The 6998-nt window shown below is 43.8% G+C and overlaps 1 long non-coding RNA gene across 1 annotated transcript in view; it reads left to right on the top strand.

Annotated features, from left to right (window-relative positions):
• The window catches only part of LOC126996687 (uncharacterized), a 24920-nt gene extending 18756 nt beyond the window's left edge, over positions 1–6164 (top strand). Inside the window, exons 2-3 of the long non-coding RNA XR_007751360.1 lie at positions 2422–2463; positions 5154–6164. This is a non-coding gene — a long non-coding RNA (uncharacterized LOC126996687). The remainder of the gene's footprint in view (positions 1–2421; positions 2464–5153) is intronic.
• The last annotated feature ends 834 nt before the right edge of the window (positions 6165–6998 follow it).

Raw genomic sequence — 6998 nt, 5'->3', positions numbered from 1 at the left:
GCAACTGCATGGAATTAACTCTTAACATTAAACTTTCTTGTCGGTCACGTTGCTGGAAATAAAAATGAGGCACCGAGACAATAGGCAAGATTAGTGGATTCTCATAGCTTTTTTTTCCTCTTAGCTACAGTAAAGGAGGCAGCTTAAAGGCAATAAACAAAACAAACAAACAAAAAAAAATTGCCCTCTGGTGTTCCTCCACTTTACCAATCTATTTTTATATTATGATGGAGACAGACCCAGAGATGAATGAGATACCATATAAAAGATACCCTCAATATGATGGTTCTATAAGGTAAAATTGAAATAACCCTCCAAAATCACCGTTCTCTAGTTTCATCTTACTGGTGGCTTGATACTCCGCTCTTTAACCTTCCTTCCTTTCTTCCTTCCTTCCTTCCCACCCCCCACTTCCTCCTCTCTCACATGACGCTGATCTCCTCCTCCTCCTTCTCTGTCCCCTCCCTCCTTCCTCAGAAAGTTGCATTTCCTTCCCTCCCCCTCCTAAGCCCGAGATGCACGCTATCCCAACATGCCATTGAATCTTAACATGAAAGTTTAGTGTCGATTACCATGTTCCGGATAACTCTACGACCTCCTCCGTGTGAGTGATGACAGCCATTGCCTCCACCTCTTCGGCTTCATCACCTTGCTCCTGCGATGGACGAGTTTGTGGAGGCTGGATATCTTTAAAGAGCTCGCTTAACTATATCCACGACTTCTTACGTGCAAACAATGACAGTTTTGTGCCTCTGTCACGACACTCCACGAACAGGGTTTTTTTCGGATTTTTTTACATTTTCTTTTGGGGAGTTGTAGTTCTGTGATAACTTTTCTGATGATTTGATCTTTGCTATTGACTCCTTCCTCTGGTGTAGAAAAATAGTAAATACACGGTCGAAGGCCAACACACGGCGGCCGCAATAGAGTGTAAAGAAGCTGGTAGTGGTCGAAAGCTCTTAAGGTAAACCTGTTAGTAGCTACACGACCTCATCCCTTTGACCAATGACAGTTTTTGCCTCCGCCCCTCCGTCCTAACCCCACGTTCCACTCCCTATATACGACGCCTGGGATGGACGCGTCTGTGCAGGAGGTGGCCTTAAACAGATGACCTAATGATGCCGTCTCGCCGCTCTCCGTGATAAGGGCGTTGATAATCCTCCAATCATGAGCCGAAGTGAAGGGATCGGTGTGCCGTGATTGAGGGTTCTTCTAAGCTGGTACGAGAGTTGATATCAAGGGTGTAATCTTCCCCTTTGCGTTGGGCGGCGAGGGTTGGTGACTTGTAAGGAGAGTGAGGGAGTTTAGGGATGACTGTAGTGTAGGGGATTAACTGATGGTGAGGAGAGGGAGGGAGGGAGGGTATGACAGGGTTGAGTAAGGGACTATCTGATGGTGAGGAGAGTGAGGGAGGGAGGGTATGACAGGGTAGAGTAAGGGGGGTCGTATTTTAAAACATTTCGTCGCCCAAGTTCACATATTTGACATGGCTTTCGTAGGAGCTGTAGGCCTTTCCAGGGGTTGTTTTATGACCCTGGTGGTAGTTTGACCCTTCTTCTGTGCCATGAACCTTAAAAAACACTCATGAAAAACAGATTGATCCCCTCTTTGACCTTTAGAAATAGTTGATGTGAAATGCGATGGTGTCTTAAAATACGGTCCTAACTGATGGTGAGGGGAGTGAGGGAGTATGACAGTGGTGTTGGTGGTTACTGGTGGTGTGGAAGCATTAAGTGGAGTGACAGAGTGGTGTAGGGGAGGGTAATGAGCCAGGGAGGGCCGTGGGGTGTGGCGGGGCGTAGTGAGGTGAAGAGGAAAGCAGTGTATTCGCTGGTTATGAAGCGTGCATTGCGATAAAGCGTACATCCACACTTTTATTTTTGAAGAGAGTTTGGGAAGGGTAATGACGCAGGCAGTGGTGAGAATGTGGTGACGCAATGATCAACACATGCAGCGTCGCACTCACATACAGCATACCTCGTCCAGGTCAAAAGATTTTCATGCTGACAAGGAGCGATTACCGGTAGGGGGTAGGAGTATGCAGTATGAGAGTTCCCTGCAGTACTGAATGATGATCACGACTCCCACACTTCACACACACACACACACACACACACACACACACACACACACACACACACACAGAGACAGAGAGACAGAGAGAGAGAGAGAGAGAGAGAGAGAGAGAGAGAGAGAGAGAGAGAGAGAGAGAGAGAGAGAGAGAGAGAGAGAGACCGTGTGAAAAAAAATAATGAAATAGATTAGACCTGCAGCTTACATCCGTCATTCCCTTCATGGAGTATATATGCACTTACGTAAATCGCTTTTCTAACTATCAATAAAACTCGCCGTGCATAAGGAGAGGCGGACTCGGGCGATCACAGAATGGTTTTACTAGCTATAGATTTTTCTCTCTTTCAGAAACTAGTAAAATCATCCCCATGCATCTCTGAGAATGAAAAGGTATGTAAATTATGTCATTTTTCTACATACCGTTGAATTAATAACTGGATTCTCTCTCTATCTCTCCCTCTATGAATCGTTATTTACCTTTATATGTAAGCTTATTCTCCATATACAATTCTCTTCATAAATTCTATAATCTATTCCACCACATTGTTAAAGGCTCCCCTGTTTGAAATTTATTGTAGCGCCTTTCTCTACTCACTCGCTTAAGATGCACACACACAGAACCACGCTTGTCTAGTGTGTAAATGATTGCTTTTCGTTTCTGTCAAGTTTTCCTGCTACTGAGTGTTCAGGAACCCGTTAGGATGAGCGTCTTGAGCCCTGAGTGATAGGTGTTCGTTGGAGGCTGAGCAAGACCTTACATATACACAAGAGTTGCATTGGGTTGTATTTTCGGATGGGTAGTGCAAGAGATTATCTGATGGTGAGGAGAGTGAGTGAGGGAGGGTATGACAGGGTAGAGGAAGGGGCTAACTTATGGTGAGGAGAGTGAGTGAGGGAGGGTATGACAGGGTAGAGGAAGGGGCTAACTTATGGTGAGGAGAGTGAGTGAGGGAGGGTATGACAGGGTAGAGGAAGGGGCTAACTTATGGTGAGGGGAGTGAGGGAGTGTGACAGGGTGTTGGTCATTACTGGTGGTTACCGTGTTTGGCTAAAAGTAATGTCGGGATGCAGTGATGAAAAGGGATGATCTCACAGCGTTATGCATTGTTAATTTTGAAATGCTTGTCTAGTTTGTCGTTAGAGTTACCAAACGTGAAGTGATTAAATGCAGGAGCCAGCAAGCATTTAAGTCAGGAAGAATATGAATCGATTTTCCTTCCGTTGGTAATGATGGAGGTTATTTTTTGTGCATTTCTCTCTTCCACCCGATGAGGACTTCTAGCAATTGATTTTAGGGAAGTTAAGAATTATATCCTGGCTCCTCCTCCTCCTCCTCTTCATCACCATCATCATCCTCCTTCTGTTGTTTTTGTTTTTGTTCTTGTTGTGTTCAGTCTTGTTTTGCAGGTTTGCTTTGTTGCTGCATAAATTTGAGTGTAGTCTTGTTGATTTATTGTGCTACGCCATGTGTCTTCGAAGCCTCCGCCGCTTAGCATAAATATAAATCAGGTGTCTCCTTAATGATCCGCTCCGAGTATATATCAACATTTATAATCAGTGACTTCCTAATGACCTACTAATTTACTCTCTCTCTCTCTCTCTCTCTCTCTCTCTCTCTATTTGTTTATCTATCTATGACACACACACACACACACACACACACACACACACACACACACACACACACACACACACACACACACACGCCACCTCCACACCCTCGTCGCTTCTTCATCTCCTCACCCTGCATGCAAAATAGCCACACCTCACCTCGCCAACCTCACTGTTCCACTCCTTCTGTGCCACATACCAGCTTCTGTTTACGTGCCACATCTTTACTAACCCTCCCTAACCCCTTACCCAATCATTCACTGCACGTACTACTACAATAATACTTTTTTTTATACCATTACCGCAAGTACATTACACCCCACCTACGCTGAGCCACCGATTCCCAGTAAGATTCAACCTTTCCCAGCATCTACCAGTCATATATAGCATGAGTAAAAGAGAGGACAGACTGGTTCGTGGATTAGTTAAAGATACACACTTGTTAGGAAAATGGAGTGGCATACTTACCTAGTTCATGTAAATATACCTTTTTTTTTATTCATCTCTCTCCTCCCGAAACTGATTTATCTTTTTGGGCACTCTACTCTATTTAGGAGCAGTAAGTAGCGGGCTTTTTTTCATTTTTTTTTTTTTTACGCCCTTGCACTGTCTCCTCTGCTGTAAAAAAAAAAAAAAAGAAGCTTCATCCTAGTCATTTCATTTCATACTTCATTCATGCCGTCAATAAACCCACAACACACCTCACACATGTCAGAGTAAGGAAAGCAATAATTTAAAGACAAAGCGAGTTAGGTTAATGTTCGTAAGTAGGGCAAGAGTCTGTACGTTGCGCGGGGTCAGGGGTGTTATACTAATGTGATGCTGTGGTCTCGTTATGCTGGATAGCTAAAAAATGAACCTTGATCGAAGCCGCCAAGACAGCCCTCAGCGACTCAGTAATTATGTATGAGCAAGTAGTCTCGGGAACTTAAGTGCCCCTCTCCCCCCCACACACACACACAGTTGACTTGGCACAGAGACAAAACTTCTTTATATATAAGGATATTGACTTCCACGTCAGGTTAAGTAGCAAGAGCCAGCGAGAGTCATTGAGGACAAACTCCCTGTGAACGGTTTTGTGTCAGGGGCAGCTTGGCGGGTCAGTGTATGGAATTGGAGGAAGACGACACTGAAAAATAAAACGATACTCCATTGAAATATGTACCTTTGAAGTTTCCGTAGATAGCTTGCGTGTCATTACAGTATTTATAGAATGACGGTATCTTCGAGTTTCAGAGTTCTTTGATTTTTCTTGGGATAAATGTGATATATAAGAAGAAATGGAATAATATGAGATGAGTAGTAGTAGTCGTAGTAGTAGTAGTAGTAGTAGTAGAAGTAAGAGTAGTAGTAGTAGTAGTAGTAGTAGTAGTAGTAGTATGGGCAGTAGTAGTAGTAGTAATAGTAGTAGTTCTTGTTGTTGGTGGTGGTGATCGTGGTGGTGCTGCTGTCAAGAGCCATCATTACAGGGCGTCACGAGAGCAAACCTGTGGCTACGGAAAGCGTGTGAGCGGGTCCATGATGCCTCGTGCGTGTGACGGCGATTACCCAGAAACGAAACAGCGTGATGGAGTGACAGAGAGCGATGAGGAGCTGTCGACGGGACGCGGGTGATGGAGAACCTTGCTCGACCCTGTCACCCTGCCACGGCCCAGCCAACGGGGCGCTCCGGTCCTGCTCTCACTGACAGATCGATTTATGCTGGCAGCGGGTCTAATAAATGAGTCAATGCTATCATGAAAGCTGAGTAAAAACCCGTGGAAAATCAATCAGGGGGGGATCAACGCCCCGCCCTGGAAAACACCAGTTTGTCGATAAACTCAGCTGGGGAAGAAAAAAAAGAGAAAGAAACCATTAAAAACCTGCTGCCCACTGTAAAGAAGGAACATAATAACTTAGCTGGAGGCGGGGGCGGGGAAAGTGAGAGAAGTCATTTAAAACCTGCATTCCGTTAGTTGAGACAAAACAGCATTTCTCAAATAGAGGGAGAATTAAAGAAAGCACTAAATTAGCCTGGATTTTGTTACCAGAAAAAAAATATAACATTCTGCCCCTCAAATGAACTGGAAAATGTAAGAAATCATAATAAAGCCAACATCATGTAGCATAGAAGCAACATTCTGCTTTTCTGCTATACTGAAGAAAGGGTTTAAAAGTTCAATGTTGTTTATAAGAAACTGATATTATCCCTCTTAGCTGGAATTGAGGGAAGGTGAGAGGAAATGGGAAGGAATCATTGAAAACTCTACCATGCAACAGTCAACCTTTTAGTTTAGAAATAAGAAGGAGAAGTCATGAAAACCCGTGTTGTATATTTTTAAGGTACCAACATTGTGCCTGTAAACCTAAGCAAAGAGAACATCATTGCAACATGGAGATTCAAAGAGAGAGATGAAGAAAATTACAAAAAATGGATAAAAATCATGAAAACCCGTGTTGTATATTTTTAAGGTACCAACATTGTGCCCGTAAACCTAAGCAAAGACAACATCATTACAACATGGAGATTCAAAGAGGAAGGTGAGGAAAAAGAAGGGATACCATAGTGAACTAATTTATTTTTTTACAGTTGTAGCTTCAGTGGCATAAATGCTTCCTCAGTAACGAGACTTTCTATCCAACAAAGTGAGCTCCTTCTTTGTTAAATTTCACAATAAATTTCTGCTTGTCATGTGTGTGAAGATATCCTTAACCTTAATCTGCTTCTTCAGTGATAAGAATCTATCCAACTGGTTATCTTGCTATCTATTTATCTATCTATTTATCTATTTATCGAGAGAGAGAGAGAGAGAGAGAGAGAGAGAGAGAGAGAGAGAGAGAGAGAGAGAGAGAGAGAGAAAGAAAGAAAGAGAAAGAGAGAGAGATGCCTCCCCTCCCCCCACCCCACCCCACAAGACACAAATGTAAGAAGTCCTCCCACTCCAGATCTTATGGAGAGAGAAAGAGTCTTCACACTGAATTCATAGTGTCCATCGCGTCCACTTAACTAAACAGCTGACGGCGTGGCTTCCCGAGGCTGACGTAGTAGTAGTGGTAGCAGTAGTAGTAATAGTAGTAGTAGTAGTAGCAGTAGTAGAAGCAAAAAGAGGAAGAGAAAAACTGCAATATTTCTTCTCTTATTAGTTAGCTCGCCAGTGACTTTCCTTGGCTGCTGGGGGAGAGAGAGAGAGAGAGACAGAGAGACAGAGAGGAGGGAGGGGTAGCGAGAGAACGTCTTGCTCTGCTTTTCTTTCCCACGCCCTTCATCGCCTTCAATCGTCGATGCGAACAAGGCTCCGACCACTATAACGCTTAATGGAAACAAAAAATGGCAC

The sequence above is a fragment of the Eriocheir sinensis genome, chromosome 10 (assembly GCF_024679095.1).
Source record: "Eriocheir sinensis breed Jianghai 21 chromosome 10, ASM2467909v1, whole genome shotgun sequence".
Taxonomy (NCBI): domain Eukaryota; kingdom Metazoa; phylum Arthropoda; class Malacostraca; order Decapoda; family Varunidae; genus Eriocheir; species Eriocheir sinensis.
The sequence above is the reverse complement of the archived record's forward strand: the minus strand, read 5'-3'. Positions and strand labels throughout refer to the sequence as shown.